This window comes from Schistocerca americana, chromosome 8 (assembly GCF_021461395.2).
Source record: "Schistocerca americana isolate TAMUIC-IGC-003095 chromosome 8, iqSchAmer2.1, whole genome shotgun sequence".
Lineage (NCBI taxonomy): Eukaryota > Metazoa > Arthropoda > Insecta > Orthoptera > Acrididae > Schistocerca > Schistocerca americana.
The window spans coordinates 21,522,352-21,546,028 of record NC_060126.1 but is presented as its reverse complement, the minus strand read 5'-3'; the positions used below and the strand labels follow the sequence as shown (position 1 = coordinate 21,546,028).

The window sequence follows — 23,677 nt, the reverse complement described above, 5'->3', positions numbered from 1 at the left end:
GAATGAACAAAAATATTGTCTATGGTTGTTCTACTGTTCCCTTGCACTCTCGTTGGAAAGAATACGGTTTGCATAAGATTATATGAATTAAGGAGGTCAACCAGCATCCTTTTCCTTGCACAATCACTTATACAATTAATATTGAAGTCACCACATATAACTAACTTTTTGTATTTCCTATAAAGTGTACCAAGAACCTCCTCTAGCTTTAGCAAAAATGTTGTGAAATCGGAGTCTGGGGATCTATAAATAACAACAGTAAGAAGTTTAGCTCCACTAAATTTAACCACACCTGCACAACATTCAAACACCTTTTCAGTGCAGTACTTTGAAACATCAATTGACTCAAATGGGATACCGTTTTTCACATACATGGCTACTCCCCCACACCGCAAAGAGCTCCTAGAAAAGCTGCCAGCCAACCTGTATCCTGGTAAAGGAAGCCTCTGAATTATCTCCTTATTTAAGAAGTGTTCAGATATACCAATAATTTCAGAGTCAACATCTATAAGCAGTTCACTAACTTTATCTCTAATACCTTGTATATTTTGATGAAATATACTAATTCCCTCATTAATCGGATACCCAAGCTTTGTAGAAAGTGGTTTCTTTGTTAGAGAGACTTCCCTTAAGCAGGAATACCTATCAGCTGACTTCAATCTAAAAAAGGTACAGCTCTAACACCCACAACTACCGGAATTTTCCCATGAGTGATCCCACCACCCCCACCTATGCTGTCACCTATAAGTTTTGCCAACCTCCCCTTCCCATACCTGTTGAGGTGCAGGCCATGTCTAGTGAAACCCGTCCTACTGATAGACTCCACCGACACCACTGAAATGTGACTCATGCCTTCTGTCATCAGCGCACCCCCAAGTCTCATGTTATTACGCCTGACGGTTGCATTAAGATGAGGCCGATCGTGACGCTGAAACAGTTCCACGAAATGCACATTCGTGTTGCCAGTCTGAGTGGCTATCTTTTCCAGGTCACCATCTATGTCATACTCCCCATCCCTATCAATACTATTACCAGCCCCACCCACAATCACTACCTGATCCTCTTTAGTAAAATCCCTACATAACCCCCCTATGTTAAAAAGTCACCTGAGCCAATCCTGCATTAGGCTTCACAATGCTGGTGACCTGGTACTCACTCCCCAAAACTTCCTGCAACTGCTGGCCTACACCTCTACCATGAGAACTACCTAACAGCAGAACCTTCTTCTTTCTCTTAGACTTTGCAACTGTCCTAGCCACCGTAACTGCTGAGGTCTGCTGCATACTTCCTACATCTACAGCTACTAGAGATTCCTCTCCACTAGACTCTGACAGTTGGTCATATCTATTACAAACACCAATAGTAAAACTATCTGAAAATCTCCTTCTCCTAGCAGATCTCTTGCCAACAGCCAGCTCCCATTCCTCAACCCCCTTCTCCCTCCTCATCCTATCTAGCTCCTCCTGTGCGTTTTTCAACTGCACCTGAAGGGCACAGATCTTACGCTCCTGCTCCTCTATCAACTTACTCTTGCTACATAACCTGCAGTTCCAGGAGAGGATCTCACCAGAATGCCCACTGGCTTCCCCACTGCATTCCCCCCAGTGAAAATACTTCGAACAAGTCTCACACCGCAATCCACTACTCACGAACCTACGGCAAAGCCCACACTTCTCACTCATGGTAAAATTTTACAATTATTGAAACAAGAAAACAACTTTATCTAAGTTCCGATACTACAATAAGAAGATGTTAAAAACTGACTACAATTATCACAAACTTGCTCTACAAGGGAAGTAACTACTATTATTGACAGTATTAATCAACAACAAATGAGAATACAACAAAATACTAACACAGAAAGAAAATCAAACGTCTAATGACAGTAACGAAACTGAAAGCAGTTCGCAAAAATTTCTTCTGAAGTTATTTCTCCGGAAAACACCAAGAACACCGGTTGAAGACTACTAAAGTTCCTAAATAAACTACTATACACAAACAATTAATTAGTACTTAGCTTTCGATGCGCCGCTACAGCTGCAACTGGTCAGCGTGGAATGTAAACACGGGTAAGAGGTTAAGTTGCTCGATACGAAACACTCGCAAATATCAGGCCACAACACAAGAAATGCAGAGGTGAATGAAGAAACCACTAATAAGTCACTTATATAGTAAATATTATCAAAAAAACAGTTAAAATATATATCAGAAACATAAAAATAGATGAAAACTTAGAGAGCGATCTCACACGCAGTCACGCGCTTATCAATGACATTGTAATTCTGTCAGAGACAGCAAAGGACTTGGAAGGGCAGTTAACGGGATGGATAGTGTCTTGAAAGGAGGATATAAGATGAACGTCAACAAAAGCAAAACGAGGATAATGGAATGTAGTCGAATTAAGTTGGGTGATGCTGAGGGAATTAGATTAGGAAATGAGACACTTAAAGTGGTAAAGGAGTTTTGCTATTTGGGGAGCAAAATAACTGATGATGGTCGAAGTAGAGAGGCTATAAAATGTAGACTGGCAATGGCAAGGAAAGCGTTTCTGAAGAAGAGAAATTTGTTAACATCGGGTATAGATTTAAGTGTCAGGAAGTCGTTTCTGAAAGTATATGTATGGAGTGTAGCCATGTATGGAAGTGAAACATGGACGATAACTAGTTTGGACAAGAAGAGAAAAGAAGCTTTCGAAATGTGGTGCTACAGAAGAATGCTGGAGATTAGATGGGTAAATCACATAACTAATGAGGAGGTACTGAATAGGATTGGGGAGAAGAGGAGTTTGTGGCACAACTTGATTAGAAGAAGGGATCGGTTGGCAGGACATGTTCTGAGGCATCAAGGGATCACCAGTTTAGTATTGGAGGGCACCGTGGAGGGTAAAAATTGTAGAGGGAGACCAAGAGATGAATACACTAAGCAGATTCAGAAGGATGTAGGTTGCAGTGGGTACTGTGAGATGAGGAGGCTTGCACAGGATAGAGTAGCGTGGAGAACTGCATCAAACCAGTCTTAGGACTGAAGACCACAAGAACAACAACAACAATGTTCTGTTGCTTAGTTTTACTCTTTGGCATTTGTCGCATGTTGATATTTCGTTCCTCACCTTCTTTACCATGTTATAAAAGTAGATATTTTCTTGTAACTTTTTTACACATTTCTGTATTCCACAGTGACCATAACTCTCATGGGTGTACTTTATTAACTTGTCTGCTTCGCACTCTCGCCAACATAGCTTCCAATTGTCAGAGTCCACATTTGTTCTTCTAAAGAGTATTCCCTCAAAGACCTTATAGTATTTGTCAAGTTTAGCATACCCTCTTTTGCCTAAACAGTCCTTAACCAATTTCCAATTAGGATCGTTATTTTGTCCCCTCCTGATGTTATTGCAAAGTGTCCTTATGAGCTTTTCATCTTGGATTCCCTTCATGTATCTTATTTTAAATTCCCTTTCTTCCTCTTGATCAAACATTTCCTGATCTCCTCCTACTGGTAACCTAGATAAAGCATCAGCTGCTACATCTTCTGACCCCTTAATATACTCAATTTCGTATTCAAACTGTTGCATGAACTTTGCCACCTGGTTAATCTACTGTGATACAGTCTACACTCCTGCAAGTAACTTAAAGCTTTGTGGTCTGAATACACTTTTATCTTGTGTCCTAACAGGCAGGTTTTAAATTTTGTAAGTGCCCAGTGTACTGCGAGTAATTCTTTTTCTGTGACTGTGTACGTTCTCTCATGTTTAAATAACGTTCTGCTGGCAAATGCAATAGTACAATGAAGATTTTTTTCCATTCACAACTTTCTCCTGAAATAGTTCTGCTCCTAGTCCATAATCACTACTGTCAGTGTGAAGACAAAGTGGCAAACTAAAATCTGGTCTGTGTAAAAGTCTGTTCTAACAAAGTTCATTCTTAATTTTATCGAATGCTTTCTGACACTCTTCAGACAAATTCCATGTAGCATTTTTTCTAAGTTAGTTGCTTAAACATGTTACATTAAGGCATTGTCCATTTATGTTTTCGATGGAATCCACAGAGTCCATAGAAAGATTTTAATTCTTTTCGGTTTCTAGGAGATGGAAAGTTTACGATAGATTTTATTTTCTCAGGATCTGCACCTATCCCTTCCTTAGTAATGACATGACCTAAAAATTTGAGTTCTGTCACAGCAAATCTACATTTTTCCAGTTTTAATGTCATTCCCCCTCTTCTGAGTTTCTCACACACCTTTTTCAATAACTTAAAATGATCCTCCCAACTTTGATTTGACACTAATATATCGTCTACATAAATTGTTAATTCTGACACAACTTCTTGGCCAAGTACATAGTCTAATGCCCTTATAAATTCGGCGACTGATGAGTTTAATCCGAAAGGCACTACACGATACTGGTAACATCCCCCATTGTATAAGAAAGCAGCGTACTTTCTAGAACTAATTGCAAGAGGTACTTGATGAAAACCTGAAGTTAGGTCAAGGCTTGACATAATTTAGATATTTTTAAATTTGTATAACAACTCATCGATGTTCTTTGGGTGGTCAGTTTCTCTGTATAAACATTTGTTTAACTGTCTGGAATGTAGTACTAATCTCACTTGCCGATTAGGTTTATTTACAATGACTAAGGGATTATTATAAGGGCTGATACTCCTCTCAATGATTTCACACACTTCCATCTTTTGTAATTCTCTCTCCACTGCTACCCTTTTCAAGATTGGAATATTGTATGGTTTTGTAAAGAAAGGTTCATGTGGCTTCAACTGTAAAGTACATTGGTATCCAATTACTTTACCTGGTATATTGCTAAATACATCACTATATTCCCACAAAAATAATTTCAAATCTTGTTTTTGGTTCTCAGTTAGTTCTCTAGCTTCGGCTACTTTTTCATTTACCAACTTTTCAAACTCTATCTCATCTGTATCAAAATCTGTGACACAGCTTTCAATGTACTTACCTTCTTTTGTAAATTAAATACTGTTCACAGTCTTATTCATACACAACATATTTGATGTAAGAAGTTTCGTAGCGATGACTTCACCACTTGGTAGAGTCATCATTAATTTCTGTCCAGCCCAATCAAATGCTGCACTTACTTTTGTTATCCAAGACATACCTAGGATAAAATCCTCTGTGAGATCAGGAATGGCAAGACACCCATGTGACCATGATACTCCTTCAATTTCAAAAGTAATAAAAGTCTGACTCCTTATTGATTTATTGTGCTTCCCAGTAGCACCTCTTATTTTAATTCCTACTACAGGTAACTCAACATAATCCTTATTAGTTTCCAGTTTTTTACTTAATGATTCTGATATCCCAGATACTTGACTTCCTATGTCCACTAAACACTTTCCTTTCCATGATCCTATCTGTACATCAGTAAACAGACTGCTTACATCAAAGTCAATTTTTTTGTTAATATTCTCATGTAATAAGTCATCTTCAATTTCACTGAATCCATATCCCTTTCCAATGTCCTTACCTGTATCATTACTACCAGAGTTATATGCTGTTATTACCCTAATTGGATTTTCTTGGGTCTGATTACTATTCCTGAATATTTCATTAATCCAACTACATTCATTTGTGCTATTGTGTGTCTCTCCTTTATATTTATCTCTTGCCATCTGAGCAATGTGATACTTAATTCTATGCCACCATTCTGGATACAAAGTTTCACATATATCAAGTGTTACCTTTCTGAAATTTTCATCATCGTTAATGACACTACCTTTAACCCATAAGTTAAACAAAAATTGCTCACTATCTGACATTTCATCATCTACTCCCTTAATGCTGTTAAGATTACTTGTTGTCAATTCCTTCTCGTTTTTCTTACATGTATCAAGATCAAACAACTCATTGACTAAAATTCTGGCATCCTTATCATTCAAATTGTCAACTGTGTTCATGTGTACCTCGCTAATTTCATTACTATCCTCTTTTATACAGGGTCCGGCATAAAAAACTCCCCGATTACAAAGTAACGTGCAGCGGACAGTAGAAGGAGCAGAGTGGTGGGGGGCGCGTCGTTAAGTAGCTGCCTACGTGCCGTTTTCAGTGTACGCCATGGCGTGGTCTGGTGAACATCGTGCCTTCGTAGTGGAAGATTTTATTCAAAATGGCGAATCGCCTATTAATACTCAACGTGCTTTTCGCGTTCTCTTTGCGCTCGGACGACGGGACCCTGTTCCCGATAAGAAAACAATTTATTCTTGGGTTGCTAACTTTCGTGAGACAGGTTCCGCATTAAAAAGGAAACCACCTGGACGACCACGGACTGCAACAGGCCCCGGAAATGTTGATGCAGTTAGAGCTTCAGTTCAACAATCTCCTCGACGATCCGCTAAAAAGCATGCGGCAGCATTACGGATATCTGATCGAAGTGTGAGAAGAATCTTGCATCGAGATCTTAAAATGCATCCTTACAAAATTGTAACTACGCAGGAACTGAATGAACGAGACTGTGGTGTCCGTGTAAGTTTGTGCCAAGACCTTCTTCGGAACATTCGTCCCAACGATATTGTGATTTTTTCTGATGAAGCACACTTTCACCTTGCCGGAACAGTGAACAGCCAAAATTGCAGGTACTGGTGTGAACACAATCCCCAAGAACTTCATCAACGACCACTTCATAGCCCTAAAGTAACAGTATGGTGTGCTGTTTACAATTCCGGAGTGATCGGTCCTTACTTTTTTGAAGAAAAGACAGGAATTTAACCGTCAACAGTGAACGCTATTGTGCCATGCTCCGCGACTTTCTCCAACTGCAACTAAGGGAGCTTTTTGGTGAAATAGAGAACGTGTGGTTCCAGCAAAATGGTGCTACTGCCCACACAGCGCGGCAGTCACTGGCATTGGTGAAGGAAATGTTTCCTGGACATGTGATCTCGTTGCGTGGAGACATTGGCTGGCTCCCACGATCGCCGGACTTAACGCCCTGTGATTTCTTTCTTTGGGGCTATTTAAAAGCAAAAGTTTATGAACAACGTCCACAATCTTTACGAGCCCTGAAAGAAGCAATTACACAAGAGGTTGAAGCTATTCCACCTGAAATGACTCAAAGAGTAATGAATAACTTCAGGGAAAGACTCAAACAGTGTGTCAACAGTGCAGGAAGCCATTTAATGGATGTTTTATTTAAAAAGTAAGACCATAAGAGTATTTTCTAAAATGGCATAATATGTACTTTTATTTAGTATAAATAAAATTGTTCTACCTTATTTGGTTTTGTTTTTATTAGCTTTCCTTAAAGGGGAGGTTTTTCTGCTGGACCTTGTATTAGTAATCCCTAAAGCTTCCAACTCCTCACTTACACCAATAAAACATCTTTCTTCACTACTATCCTCAATCTCCTTTTCTTCCCAATTAACATCACAAAAATTATCCTCATGATCCTCTGCACTCTTACCTTCAGTATGCAGATACACATTTAAATCATCTTTACTAGGTGCAATTTTCATTCCTAGCCCACCAGACTCTTCCGTAAATTCTCTAATTCCCAATACACTTTGATCATTTGAACAACTATTTTTCAGCAAGGTGCCCCTCTCAACCCACTCATAGGATGAATCTAAGTTTAATTCTTCAGTTTTCTAAGCAATCAGTGTCTTTAAATAACTTACCTTTTGTTTCTGGTTTATTTGTATGACATATATTATTTGTAACAGATACTACATTAATGGGATAACACTTCTCTTTAAAATAATTACTCATTATGTCACTGGTATCTTTCTGTTTAGTTTGACGGTTTGGGTTGGCCCTTTCCATTTGTGTATAAGTAGCTCCTACCTTGCGGACCGCCAATGGAGCCCTATTCAGTGTTTCAACTCCTGTTCAGTTCTCCCCATACCACTATGACTATTCCACTCCTTTGGTTTATTTCCAAAGTGTCTGTTACCAGATTGATTATGACTATTTCCATACTGACCTTTGTAATGGAAATTGTGTCCTTGTGATCCCTTGAAGTTGTACTGGTGATTTCTCTGATGAGCGTCACTACTTCAAAAATTGTGTGGTTCCTTTTTATTGTGTTGTGTGTTTCCCCAATTTCTATGCCCTGTCTTTTGAAAATGGTTTTGACTATGGCGTAGTGGTTTACCCGTTTTCTCAATAATTCTGTCTAGTTTGTCAACATATTTCAAAAACTGATCTATTGTATCATCTGGACCATAAGCTAACTCCCACTGTGGTTCATATGGTAGTCTCCTTTTAAGTGCATCGATTTGAGTGAGTTCACCAAAAGGTTTGCTTAGGTGAGTGAGTTTCCTTAACTGATTTCTGCAAAATTGCTTCATGCTACGAAACTCATGTTTATAGACAGGTCCATTCAAGAATTCGCTTTTTTATTCTTGCTTGTTCTGTCTCTGACCAGAATTTACTTAAGAACCTCTCCTCAAACTCTGCAAAAGCCATTCCCTCCGTACAATAATGATTAGTCCATGACAATGCTTCACCTTCTAGAAATCTTTTCACAAATTTAATTTTCAAATTATCATTCATATTTGGAAAAAAGTTATTTTTGCAATGCTGCAGGAAATCTGCCGGATGCATACTGCTCTCATCTGAAAAGTTTTTTACTGGAATTGTGCACCACAAAGTGCCAATGTTGTTCGGCAAACTATTGGTGACAATATTGCTACTAACACTTTCAAGTTTCTTAGTGATGTCATTAATACTACTTTCTAAACTATTGACTTCCTTTTTTGCTTATCTGATTATTCACATCTATTTTTCAGTAATAATTCCTATCTTTTGTTCAAATTTGCTTTCTACTTTAACAATTTTATCGTCTACAAGAAAAATACTATCAGATACTGTTTCTTCTAGATGTTTGATATCTGAATGCACAACTTTAAACGCATTACGGATTTTTTCTCTACCTGTACCAACTTCAGTTTTCAGATTTTTTACTTTTTCATCTACATTTTTAACTTTTCTCCCGACATAATTGATGAGCTTAAGATTCTGGTCTAACTGAGCAGTGTTGTTTTGCTCTATTTGTTCCAAACGAATCTCATTAGCACCGAGTCGGTCTTTAATATTTCCTAACCACTGCCCATTTTTTCTGTTAGTGTCATCAATTGCCTTAAATTTTCCTTCCATATAATTAATTTTGTTTATAACGTGTCTTTAACTTCATCCTGTTTTTCCGTATGAGTTTCAACTTTGTCTACAGGATCCAGACTATTACCGTTGCACTCACTTTCGTATGATAAATTTACATCGATACTAGCATTGGCGACACCATCGTCAATAATTTCCTCTTTTACAGTAGTCATCTTTTAAATAGGAATAAACAAAACACAAAAATTTATCTTTTCTAAAGGATACTAAATAACCTTACTCACAGTTTACTGATTTTCTTATCTTATAACATCTTCTTTGTTGATTGGTGCATTATGGAATTCACAACACTGAAACACTACACCTATATGAACATTGCTTCATTTTTGGTTGCACAACACTTTACACTTTTTTCTTGACTTATTGCGCCATTATTCTTGCTCCAGTAACTGCATTCCGTTGTCTTGAAGGTATCGTCATATGACTTCCTTTGTCTTGAAGGTATCAGCATACAACTTCCTTGAACATTTTCATCCAGGATGTACGAATTCTGTCGTTTTCTTCGCAATCTCGGTGATAATTTATTTCGGTAACGTTTTCAATAATCCCGGACGACGCCACCATATTGTACTGGTTGTTACCTATCTCGTTTCTTAGATAACTGAAAAATTGTGGAATCTTATGCGGTATATTGTGGTAGGACCACACTCTCTTCACGTGTTTCTGAATGAGAATAATATGAGTAGTTCCAGCACAATTTCAGCAAGGCTTATTTATTAGTAGTTGCTGAAAGATTACACACTGCAGATCTCGTCTGTCTAGGGGTTCTCGAAGTTTTGTCTGCAAAATAATCCTTCCAACAAGCATGGCCTGGGTTTTCTTCTTGTTTGAAGTAAACACTACTGGATCTGAAGTACTTTCAACTAAAAATTATATTTATTCGTACTTTTTGTTTAGTAACTACACCATTTTCACTATGAACATTGCTACTCTAAATGCGTTATACTGCACTGGTCACATCAACACGTCCATCTCCCTCCAATACCGACAAAGAAGTGACGGGCAAGCCAACATGTGCCCGGAAGTTGCAGACATTCCTGCATTCTAGATTCTTTGGTCTACTGACCTTAATAAACTCTAAAGATACATATAAATATATAGCATTTAACATCTCAAACGACTCCGTTATTTATCATAAAAGAAAATATTCGTAATTAAATAAATTAAACACATTTTCTGGCAACATAATGAAATTACCTTAACTCTTTACTGTGGGCTTCGTACTTTTCGCATGAGATAAACTTTATCTCCGACAGTTAATTACATTACACTGTGATAGTCTGAAATATCCCAGTGGCTATCCCTCCTCACCAATCTCTTTGGTCCAGGGAGTAATTTTTCATAGGGACTTCATCCTGCAAACTGATGAGGAACTTGGGGCTAATCTGGAGCGGCGTGGCGTTCATTTTGTTTGAAGTGTGCAGAATGGTCGCAAAGACAAACGGACTAATACTGGCACCTTCATTCTGGCTTTTGAGGGGGATACTCTCCCAGAAAAGTCAAGGTTATGTGCTACAGATGTGACGTGAAGCCATACATCCTTCCACCTATGCGGTGCTTTCAGTGCTTGCGTTTTGGGCATATGTCTTGTGTGGTGACTGTGGCCACCCACTCTGTGAGGGAAGCCTCTGTGTTCCGCCACCTTTGTGTGTCAATTGTGCTGACCGCCACTCCACTCACTCGTTGGATTGTTCAGCCTGCAAAAGAGAAAAGAAGATAGAAGAATACAAGTCTCTGGATCACCGTTCTTATCTTGAGGCTCACCAAAAGTATGAGATACTCCACCCAGTGTCACTATCTTCAACTTTTGCCTCTGTTACTTCATTTCCTCCTCTTTCCTCGTCCTTACCCCAGCCCCGTACCTCTCCCCCCTCCCCCACCTCTGCAGTTCCCATGACATCCTGTCAGGGAGCCGCTCCCCCTCCCGGCCGAAGAAGTTCCCCACTTCCTCGGCATCTGCCGGTAATTGGGCTCCCTCGCAGGACCCCTCTCCCCAGCGCCTCTCCCCCTGCCTGTCCGGGGGTTAGAATAGGCCCAACGCATTCCTACCTTTCGTAAGAGGTGACTAAAAGGAGCCTCACACATTTCGGCATTATGCGATGGTCTCCTTTAGGGTTTGACCTCCATTTTTCAAAATTTTCTCGAAGAGCGAGTCAATTGGGGAATGACGCCTTTCGTGGTGCACAGTGTCCGTCGTGCGCTGAGACCTCTTGCATCCTTCGTTGCTGTGGATCTGCACTTCTGCTCGTTCTCCCACTGTTGGGTGAAGTCACCCTCCTGGGTGAGTTTTCCTCCATCCTCTGTGCACTATTGCTTTCTGCACTGTTGACGATAATGGACTCCTTAGTCTGTTTGCGCCTGATACCCAGCACGGTAGCCAGTCTGTTGCAGTGGGGCCACCGTGTACCCTGTCGGTTGTAGCCCCCTGACCACACAGGGATTGCTCTGCTGATGCCCCACGTATGCCGAGGAGTAGATGCTCATCTCCCTGGGGCATCGGGACTTGCGGCAATGGCTGTCCTACTGGGTGGCCTTTGCTGCGGCTGGGTGGCACCTGTGGGGAGGGCCCCTGGTCGGAGTGGGTGGCATCGGGGCGAATTACACGCTGTGAAGCGTGGTACATAATCTCTTGCTGGTAGTCAAACACCGTCAGTCTTAAGTGGTCGAGGTCTAACTTCAGTGCTAAAAAATACGACACCAAATTGTCCCACCCCCGCGGCCACACCCTGGGAGGAACACCAAGCTAAGGATGGCAGCGAAGCTTATTCACTCAAGTACCTCGTATGTACGAGAGTTGATAGGGAATCTTTCTTGTCAATGAAACCTCAGTTTTTTTGTGGAGCATTTAGAGGATAAGTTTGGGGAGGTGGAGGGCATATCCAAAATGCGGTCAGGGTGTGTCTGGATCAAAACAGCATCCTCTGCCTAGTCACGAGCACTATTCGTCTGTGACAAGCTGGGGGATGTTTCTGTTTCCATCACACCCTATAAGACCTTAAATATGTTCCAGGGTATCATATTACACAGGGACCTTCTTTTGCAGTCTGCAGGCCAATTTAGAGTGGCGAGGTGTCCATTTCGTCTGGCGCATCCACCGGGGTCCGAGGGATAATCAGGTTGCCACCGGCGCCTTCATCTTGGCCTTCGAGGGTGACACATTACCCAAGTAGGTCAGGGTGATGGTCAACCACTGTGACGTAAAGCCATATATCCCTGCCCCGATGCGGTGCTTTAAGTGCTGGAAGTTTGGCTATATGTCATCCCACTGTACTTCCAACGTCACCTCTTGGGAGTGTGTACATCCTTTACATCCCAATACTCCATGTATCAGCTGCAGAGAGCACCATTCGCCTTGCTCGCCAGACTGCAGGATTTTCGAGAAAGAAAGAAAAATAATGGAATACAAGAGTCTGGACTGACTGATCTACACTGAGGCTAAGAGAAAATATGAGAGGCTACATCCTGTGCATATGACGTCAACCTACGCCACCACTATGACAACAGTTCTACCATCTTCCGTTCTGCCGTTTAAAGTTGGCTCTCAGAGCTATCAGACTCCACTTACCTCCTTGATGGTGGGGGGCACTTCCCTCTCTGTTGCTCCTGCACAAGCTACTTCAGGAGCAACCTCCCCCCCCTCCCCCCCCCCCCCCCCCCCGCCCCTCCGACAACCATCGGGGACGTCAGTCCCCACTTCTCAGCCGAAGAAAGGGATTCCTTGGGTCACTCCCTTCCCAGGTTCCTACCATTGGCAAATCTGACATCCGCCAGTGGCTGAAGCAACCACAGGTAGTTGGTCGTAAGGGCTTCATGGTCCTCCTCAGTCCCTAAGACTGACTCAGTGAAATTCTCCCAGCCGGACAAACCTAAAAAGAAAATGACCCCCAAGAACCAAGACACTGCCATGGCACCCACACCACCACTACCTACAAGCTCTGTGTCTGTGGATGAGGTGGAGATTCTGGTGTCCACTGAGGACCTAGATGTCACTGGGCCCTCTGACACAGCAGGTGACCATGAGGTGTAGACTGCCTTCCCAGTCTCACGTATTCCTCCAGTGGAATTGAGACGGTTTTTTCCACCACTTAGCTGAGCTACAGCAGCTGTTAAGCTTTACACCTGCTTTCTGCATTGACCTACAGGAAACCTGGTTCCCGGCAATGCGGACCCCTGCCTCCACGGCTATAGGGGATATTACAGGAACCGTAGCAACTATAATTGAGTGTCAGGTGGGGTTTGCATCTATGTCCTGAACTTAGTATGCAGTGTACCTGTACCCCTTCAAATCCCTCTTGAAGCTGTGGCTGTCAGAATAAGGACGACGCAGGAAATAACTGTCTGCAGTGTATATCTTCCTCCAGATGGTCCCATACCCCTGAACCTATTGGCAGCACTGATTGCTCAACTCCGTAAACCTTTCCTACTTTTGGGAGATTTTAATGCACATAACCCACGCATACTCGCACCACGCATACTGACCGAAGTATGGAGGTCGAAAATTTACTGTCACAACTCAACCTCTGCCTCTTAAATACAGGTGCCTCAACAGATTTCAGTGTGGCACATGGCACATATTCAGCCAATGATCTTTTGGTCTGCAGTCCTGGTCTTCTCCCATCTATCCATTGGAGAGCATGTGATGACCTGTGTGGTAGTGATCACTTCCCATCTTCCTGTCACTGCCCTGGCATCATGCCCACAGACACCTACCCAGATGGGCTTTAAACAAGGCAGACTGGGAAACATTCACCTTTGCAGTCACCATTGACTCTCCCCCACATGCTAACATCTATGTGATAGTTGAGCAAGTGACTACGACAATCACTATCGCGGCGGAAAACGCAATCCCTCACTCTTAGGGTGCCCTCATCCAAAGACAGTCCCTTGGTGGTTGCCGGAAGTCACTGAGGCAATTACAGTGAGTCAGTGCGCTCTACAGTGACATAAGTGCCACCCTTCTCTAGATCACCTAATAGCCCGTAAGCAGCTCTATGCCTTCATTTGCCAGCTTATAAAACGATCAAAACAGGAGTGTTTGGAGAGGTACATTTCGACCATTGGATGCCGTACATCACCTTACCAAATTTGGATGAAGATCAGATGTCTCTTTGGATACTAAACCCCCAACTGGTGTTCCTGACATTAACATCAATGGCGTGTTATCTACTGACACAAACACAGTTGCTGAGCGCTATCCTCGAGCCTCTGTGTCAGAACTATCCCCCCCTTCCCAGCCTTTTGCACCCTCAAACGTCGGATGGAAAGGAAAGTTCTCTTGTTCACTACATGCTACAGTGAACCCCATAACGCCCCATTTACAGAGTGGGAGCTCCTCAGCACCCTTGCACATTGCCCCGACACAGCTCCTTGCTGGATCGGATTCACAGTCAGATGATGAAACATCTCTCATCTGACTACAAGCGACATCTCCTCGTCATCTTAAACTGGATCTGGTGCGATGGCGTCTTTCCGTCGCAGTGATGGAAGACCACCATCATTCCTGTGTTCAGACCTGTTCAAAACCCACTTGATGTAGATAGCTACCAGCCCATCAGCCTCACCAACTTTCTTCCTAAGCTGCTGGAACATGTGGTGTGATGACGGTTGGGTTGGGTCGGGTCCTGGAGTCATGTGGCCTACTGGTTCCGTGTCAGGGTGGATTCCATCAGGATCCCTCTATCACTGATAATCTTGTGTCCCTTGAGTCTCCATCTGAACGGCCTTTTCCAGATGCCAACATCTGGTGACCGCCTTTTTTTACTTACGTAAAGCATACAACACGACCTGGCGACATCGTATTGTTGCCACATTGTATGAGTGGGGTTTCCAGGGCCCGCTCCTGATTTTTACCCAAAACTTCCTGCCGCTCTGTACTTTCCATGTCCAAGTCTGTGCCTCCCATAGTTCGTCCCCATATTCAGGCGAATGGCGCTCTGTAGGGCTCCATATTGAGTATATCTCCATTTTTAGTGGTTATTAACGGTCTAGCAGCAGCTGTAGGGCCATCGGTCTCACCTTCTCTGTATGCGGATCACTTCCACATTTCATACTGCTCCTCCAGTACTGGCGTTGCTGAGTGGTGCCTGCAGGGAGCCATTCACAAGGTGTAGTCATTGGCTCTGGCCCACTCCAGTTTTCAGATGCGATGTCGTGTGTCGTGCATTTCTGTTGCCATCACACTGTTCATCCAGTACCAGAACTTTACCTTAATGATGATCCACTCACTGTAGTGGAGACATATCGATTCTTAGGACTGCATTTTGACGTCCGATTGACTTGGCTACCTCACCTTCGTCAGCTTAAGCAGAAGTGCTGGCAGCATCTCAATGCCCTCCCCTGCCTGAGCAACACCAACTGGGGTGCAGATCGCTCTACACTGCTGCAGCTCTACAGAGCTCTTGTTCAATCCTGCCTTGACTACGAGAGTACAGTTTATGGTTCGGTGGCACCCTCAGCTTTGCGTTTACTCTACCCAGTGCACCACTGTGGTGTTTGCCTAGTGACAGGAGCTTTCAGGATGAGTCTGGTGACCAGAGTCCTGGTGGAGGCCAGAGTCCCTCCATTGAAGGTTAGGCATGCACAACTGCTCGCCAGTTACATTGCACACATTCGTAGTTCTCCTGTGCATCCGAATTTTTGTCTCCTTTTCCCAACCACAGCGGTTCATCTCCCACATCGGTGGCTCAGTTCAGGGCTTACGCTTAAGATTGTGGTACGGGTCCGGTCCCTTCTGTCTGAACTGGAGTCCTTCCCATTACCACCTCTCCTCGAGGTCCATTCACGTACACCTCCATGGTGTAAATCTAGGCCACAGATTGTTCTGGACCTTTCGCATGGTCCTAAGGACTCCTTCAAACCTGCGGCTCTCCACTATCACTTCCTCTCGATTCTCGACATGTACCAGGGCCACGGAGTGGTTTACACCGATAGCTCAATGGCTGATGGTCACATAGGCTTTGCGTATGTTCATGGAGGACATCTTGAACAGCACTCCTTGCCAGATGGCTGCAGTGTTTTCACTGCAAAGCTGGCGGCCATAACTCGTGCTCTTGAGCACATCCACTCATGCACTGGTGTGTCATTTCTCCTGTGTACTGACACCTTGAGCATCCTACAAGCTATCGACCAGTACTACCCTCACCATCCTTTGGTAGCATCCATTCGGGAGTCCATCTATCTCCTGGAACGGTCCCATTGTCGAGTGGTGTTTATGTGGATCCCAGGACACGTCAGAATCCCAGGCAATGCACTTGCTGACAGGCTGGCCAAACAGGCTACACGTAAACCACTTCTGGAGATGGGCATCTCCAAAACTGATCTGCGTTCTGTCTTGCACCGCAGGGTTTTTCAGTTTTGGAAAACAGAATGGTATAACAGTACATACAACAAACTGCATGTCGTTAAGCAGACTACGAATGTGTGGATGTCTTCCTTGCAGTCCTCCCGCAGGGAATCAGTTGTACTCTGCCTGCTCCACATTGGCCATACATGGCTAATGGATGGCTTCCAGTTTTCTCCCTCCAAAACACGGGTTAAGCATTTTTGTTGTCAACCCACAGTACAGCCTGATCCAGAACTTTATTTAGGGAACCAGCTCCTTGATGCTCCTTGTAACACAGTCCCGTTTCTTAGGCCTTATTTTTGATAACAAGCTGACATGGCTGCCCCACATTTGCCACCTACAGACTACATGTATGCAGAAGCTTAATGTTCTCCGCCTCCTGGCCTACACTTCTTGGAGTGCATACCATTCCACTCTTCTCCATTTTTACCATGCTCTGGTCTTGTCCAGACTAGATTATGGCAGTCAGGTTTATGGCTCAGCAGCTCCTTCCACTTTGCAACTCCTTGACCCTGTCCATCATTGTGGAGTGTTTCCGGCTATTGGTGCCTTTTGCACTAGTCCTGTTGATAGTCTCTTCACGGAAGTGGGAATTCCCCCTCTACACATCCAACAGAGCCAACTCCTTTCTTATGCAATCTCCATTTGTCAATTCCCTAGCCACCCTACGTCCCTGTGCTCTTTGCCAGTGAGGGGTGTCGCCCTCCTAACACCTGCCCACAGGTGGGCTTGCCAGTTGGCATGTGTCTCACTTCCCACTGTCGGGATCTCCATTTCCACTCACTGGACTCCACCCCGTGTCTTTCCTCCGATACCCCCCTTGGATAGTGGCTAGATCACAGTTTAGGACCGATCTATTCCAGGCTCCTAAGGTCTCTGTTGCTCCTGTGGTTTACCGGAGTCTTATATGTGCCATCCTTGCAGAGTTCCAGGGTGCCACCATTTACACTGATGGATCTAAGACAGTCGATAAGATGGGATACGCTTTCACGTTTCCTACTATTTTCGACACACCATTTATTGTTGGGATCGTGTAGTGTGTCCACCTCAGAGCTTCTAGACATTCAAAGGGCCCTCTTTTTGTTTCTCAGGCCTCCCGCCACGGGGTTTTAATTTTTTCAGACTCTGTGAGCAGCCTGCAGACTATCGACTGATGCTACTCTTGTCACCCATTGGTCTCTGCTGTCCATGACCACCTCTCTGCCCTTGAGCATGCCGCCAGTTCATTCGTCTTTCTCCAAGTCCCAATTCATGTGGGAAACCCAGGGAATGAATTGGCTGACCGTTTGGCTAGAGAAGCAGATACTTACCCCATTTTCCTTTCATGATTCCCATGATTCCAGATGTGGGTGTGCGGATCTATGTCAAATCTCTCTGTGCCCAAAAGTGGAATGCCATCTGGAGTGCTACTTCTCATAGTAAAAAACTCCACACAATCAAGGAGTCTACTTTAGTTGGCACTCTTCCATCCTCTTCTTTCAGAAAGATTCCAATGTTTTAGGCCGTTTACACATTGGTCGTACTCGTCTCACCCATTGTTTCCTCCTATGTAATGACCCACCGCCACAATGTGATTGTGAAGCCAAACTGACGATATCTCACATATTGGTCTTCGCAATTCCTTAAATTTATCATTACCAGATGGTCCACGGATTGTTGAACTGGTCCTCAGTTTCCTCTGTTAAAGTGGCTTTTATTTCCAGATATAAGGTTCTACTTTAGTCTTGGAGCAGTGACAGGTTGGCTGTGGTTGGGACTTATTTTACAGTCTTCTCGGTCTGTGACCCCATGACTGCCCCCTTTTTTCCAGTCTTTAGATTTGGTCTCACCTTTTATGCCTTTACTGTGTGTGTTTAATGATAATTATTTTATAATTTGACTCCCCTGACTGGATCCGGCCACTTTTAGCAGATCCTCTTCCTTTTGTGATTCACTTCGGAATTGCGAGACTGATGAGCTCACCATTTGGTCCCATAACCCCTCCAATCAATCGGGCTCCCTCCCCAGCAGAAAAGACAGGGTGAAAGTGCTACACCTGTGATAAATGGGACTCATACTGCAGTGCAACATTAATGGATTCAGGACACTTGTGGTGGAGCTACAACTGCTAGCACAGGAATGCCCCCTTGTGTTTGCAGAAAATTCATTCTAAAGGAGCTGATGCCCCTGTACTGTGGAGCTATACCCTCTGTCGCAAGTATGACCTGCCTGAGGAATGGGTAACTGTGTTTGTCAGTAATGCACACCAGTCCTTTGCTCTTCTGCTGGCTACTGACCTGAAAGCAGTTACAGTTGAAATTAGTGTATGTCATAGACTCTGAAGCTCTAACAGATCTCATAGAACAACTCCCCTGACCATTTTTACCGAGCGAGGTGGTGCAGTGGTTAGCACACTGGACTCGCATTCGGGAGGACGACGGTTCAATCCCGTCTCCGGCCATCCTGATTTAGGTTTTCTGTGATTTCCCTAAATCGTTTCAGGCAAATGCCGGGATGGTTCCTTTGAAAGGGCACGGCCGCTTTCCTTCCCAATCCTTCCCTAACCGGAGCTTGCGCTCCGTCTCTAATGACCTCGTTGTCGACGGGACGTTAAACACTAACCACCACCACCACCTGACCATTTTTCCTACTGGTACCTCTGCGCTGCACATCCTCATCACAGGCAGTCTCACTCATTTCTGTGCTGCTACTTAGTCATTGTCAGCCATCAACATCTCTTTCTGCTCTCTAGCTCTTGCAGACTCAGCTCAGTGGGAAACGATTGATGACCTTCATTTGAGGACCACTTCCCACTGTGGATCTACCTATTAGATAGAGCATTACCTGAACAGAAGACACTGAAATGGATTGTCAGTAGGTCTAACTGGACGCTGTTCAGCGAGCTGGCTGCGTTTGAATGCCATGAGTGTCCAGGAGTGGGAGGACTATATCACACAAGTGGTCCACCACGCTGCTGACACCTCCATCCTGAGGTCCTCCGGTCATCTTTGGAGGCAATGTTGGTGGACTGATGAATGCCATTCAGAAAGCCAAGTCATGTGTGCGGCTCTGCGACAGTTTGAGTGCCACCTAATGGTGGGAAACTTCACAACCTATCAACTGGCGGGGGCCAAGGCTTGAAATGTCATTGAGGAGAACAAGAAAAGGTCCTGGAAGGCATTTCTGGACTCTTATCTACTGTTCCACTTGTTCTAAAATTGTGTATGAGAAGACATCAGATGGATTTTCAGTAAACACAGTTGTTGGCTAATAGTGGCAGTGCTGAATTGGAGGTATTGCGAAACATCCAGAGATATCTCCCAGACAATAACAGAGCATTTACAATGACTACTGGCAATAAAAGCTGGGATCTGGCATTCTGCCAGCACCGTACGACTGTAGAGATGGACTGGTTGGACTTCATATCCAGCAATTCTGAGTCATAACAAGTGCCCCTTCTCCATGGGGTTGCTCAGTTCTACATTGACCCCTGTGGGTCTGGGGATTAGAATAGGCTCGAGGTATTGTTGCCTGTTATAAAAGGCGACTAGAAGGAGTCTCACACGTTTCGGCTTTTATGTGATGGTCCCCTGTAGGGTCTGACATCAATTTTTCAAAATTTTCCCGAAGAGCGAGCCATCTGGGGAAGGGCGCCTTACGTGGTGCATTGTGCCCATCGTGCCTAGAGATCTTTAGCCCACTTTGTCATTGTCGCACTGCAGTCCAGCTCATTCTCTATCTCTTGGGTGAGGAAGCCTTCCTGGGTGTGTTTTCCACCATGCACTATGCAGTGTTGCTTTTTGCATCGACAGTGACCGTGGACTTCTTAGCACCTCATATCCAGCACGGTAGCCTGTCCTTTGTGGTGGGGCTGCCATGTACCCTGTTGGTTGCAGCCTCCTGACAACACAGAGATCGCTCTGCTCGTGCCTGCGCCGTTAGCTCCTCACATATGCCAAGGAGTAGATTCCCGTTACCCTGGGGCATCGAGACTCCCAGCAGTGGCCATCCTGCCAGCTGGCCTACGATGCAGCTGGGTGGCGCCTGTGGGGAGGGCCCCTGGTCGGTTGGAATGGGTGGCACGAGGGAGGATGACGCACCATGAAGCCTACCACGTCATCACTTGCTGTTAATCAAACACCAACAGTCTCTAAGCATTCCAAGTCTCAGTACAGTACAAGAAAGTACAACCCTAAATCATTGCCCTCTCTGGCCACATCATGGGAGGAACACCAGGCTAAGGATGGCAGCAAACCTTATTCACTCCAGTACCTCGTATGTACAAGAACTGATTAAGCCTCAGTTTTTTGTAGATCATTTAGGATTGTGTGGAGTTTATTACTATGGGGAGGTGGAGGGCTTGTCCAAAATGTGATCTGAGTCAGTCTTGATAAAAACAGTATCCTCTGCCCAGTCATGGACTTTACACGCTTGTAACAAGCTGGGGGATATTTCTGTTACTGTCACGCCACATAAGAGCTTAAATATGGTCCAGGGTATTTCTTCCACAGTGATCTTCTTTTGCAGTCTGACAACGAGCTACGCGCCAATTTAGAGCGGCGAGGTGTTCATTTTGTGCGGCACGTCCATCAGGATCCGAGGGATAATGAGGTTGCCACCGGCGCCTTCATCTAGGCCTTTGAGGGTGACACCTTACCCAAGAAGGTCAAGGTGATGGTCTACCACTGTGATGTAAAGCCATATATGTCTCCCCCGATGAGGTGCTTAAAGTGCTGGAAGTTTGGCCATATGTCTTCCATCTGTAAGTACAGCGTCACATGTCGAGATTGTGGATGTCCATCACATCCCAATAATCCATGTGCCTCACCTCCCATCTGTGTCAGCTGCGGAGAGCATTATTCACCTTGCTCGCCAGACTGCAGGATTTTACAGAAAGAGAGGAAAATCATGGAATACAAGACCCTAGACCGACTAACCTACATTGAGGCTAAGAGAAAATATGAGCGCCTACGTCTTGTGGCTATGGCTTCCTCATACGCTGCCGCTGTGAGAACAATTGGAGCCCCATCAGTTCAGCAAATTCCAGTCGGCTCTCAGAGCAAGAAGGCTAACTTGCCCCCCTTGATGGTGGGGGGCATCCCCCCCCTCCCCCAGTGCTCTCACACCACCTACCTGGGGTGCTCTGCCCCCCCCCCCCCAACTGTTGGGGACACCAGCCCCCACTCCTCAGCTGAAGAAGCGTAGGTCTTCTTCGGCTCCTCTCAACAGGAGGTGATTGCCTTCCCAGGTTTCTGCTAATGGGAAAGATGACACCCGCTAGCAGCTAACGAGACCAAAAGCAGCTAGTCATAGGGCTTCACGATCATTCTCAGTCCCGGAGGCTGAATCAGTGAAACCCTCCCAGCCAGAGAAGCCCAAGGAGCAGTGAGAAAAGTCCAAAAAGAAGGCCCCTAAGACCAAGGAAATTGTGGTGGCACCCACACCACTGCTACCTACAAGCTCTATGTCTGGGGATAAGGTGGAGATTCTGGTGTCTGCCGAGGACCTAGATCTCGCCAAACCCTCAGACACAATGGATATAGATTGCTCAGGCAATAAGTAGGGAGCAGCAGGTGACCCTGAGGCGTAAACTGCCTCATTGAACATTCTGTGCCTTCCAAGTCTCAAGATAACCTCATCCTCCAGTGGAATTGCGACAGATTTCTCCACCTCCTGTGACGGTTTTCTCCACCTCCTGGCTGAGCTATGGCAACTCTTAACTTCTACAGCTGCTTTCTGCGTTGCCCTCCAGGAAACCTGGTTCCCGGTAATGAGGACGCCTGCCCTCTGTGGCTGTAAGTGATATTACAGGAACTGTAGCAACTATAATCGAGTGTCAGGTGGAGTTTGCGCATATGTCGTAAACTCAGTCTGTAGTGACACTGTGCCCCTACCAACCCCTCTTGAAGCTGTGGCTGTCAAAATAAGGACGATGCAGGAAATAACTGTCTGCAGTGTAGGTCTTCCTCCAGATGGTGCAGTACCCCTTGATGTATTAGCTGCTCTGATTGATCAACTCCCTAAACCTTTCCTACTTTTGGGAGATTTTAACACCCATATCCCCTTGTGAGGTGGCACCTAACTTACGGGATTAGGTAGAGATGTCAAAACTTTACTGTCTCAGTTCAACCTCTGCCTCTTAAATACTGGGGCCGCCACACATTCCAGCGAGGCTCGTGGTAGTTACTTGGCCATTGATTTATCACTTTGCAGCCCAGGACTTCTCCCATCTATCCACTGGAGAGCACATGATGACCTGTGTAGTAGTGACCAGTTCCCCATCTTTCTGTCACTGCCCTGGCATCAGGCCCACAGATGCCTGCCCAGATGGGTTTAAACAAGGCAGACTGGGATGCTTTCACCTCTGCTGTCACCGTTGGATCTCCCTCACATGGTAACATCGATGTTTTGGTTGAGCAGGTACCTACAATGATTATTTCTGTGGCGGAAAATGCGATCCCTCATTCTTTAGGGTGCCCCCGGCAAAAGACAGTTCCTTGGTGGTTGCCGTAAGTTGCTGAGGCAGTTAAAGGGCATCAGTGAGCTCTACGTTGGCATAAGTGGCACCCTTCCTTGGAGCACCTCATAGCCTTTAAACGCCTCTGTGCCCGTGTTTCTTCCACCTGTGGGTCCTGGTGTTAGAATAGGCCCAAGGTATTACTGCCTGTTGTAAGAGGCGACTAAAAGAAGTGTCATGTTTCGGCCTTTATGTGATGGTCTGCTGTAGAGTTTGACATCCATTATTTAAAATTTTCCCATAGAGCGAGCCAATTGGGAAAGGGTGCTTTACATGATGCATCGTGTCCATCATGCGCTGAGAACTATAACATCTTTCATCGAGGTGGATCTGCACTTCTGCTCCTTCTCCAACTGTTGGGCGAGGTCACCCTCCTGGGTGTGTATTTTTCCATCAACTGTGCAGTATCGTTTTCTATGCTGACGATGATAATGGGCTTGTTTGCTTGGTTGCACCTGATATCCAGTACGGTAGCCAGTCTGTTGTGGTGGGGCCGCCATGTACCCTGGTGGTTGTAGCCCCCTGACCACACAGGGATCGCTCTGTTGATGCCCATGTATGCTGAGGAGTAGATGCCCATCACCCTGGGGCATCGGGACTCCTGGCGATGGCCACCCTGCCAGGTGGCCTTTGCTGCGACTGGGTGGCACCCGTGGGGAGGGCCCCTGGTTGGAGTGGGTGGCATCAGGGCGGATGACACG

General features: G+C 44.8%; 1 protein-coding gene and 1 non-coding gene across 4 annotated transcripts in view; both read left to right on the top strand.

Moving 5' to 3' along the window:
* LOC124545498 (N-acetylglucosamine-1-phosphotransferase subunits alpha/beta) overlaps positions 1-23,677 on the top strand; it is a 132,533-nt gene that overhangs the window by 13,582 nt on the left and 95,274 nt on the right. The window lies entirely within an intron of this gene.
* Positions 18,848-18,920, top strand: Trnaa-cgc. The gene has a single exon. It is a non-coding gene; the product is annotated as a tRNA-Ala (tRNA).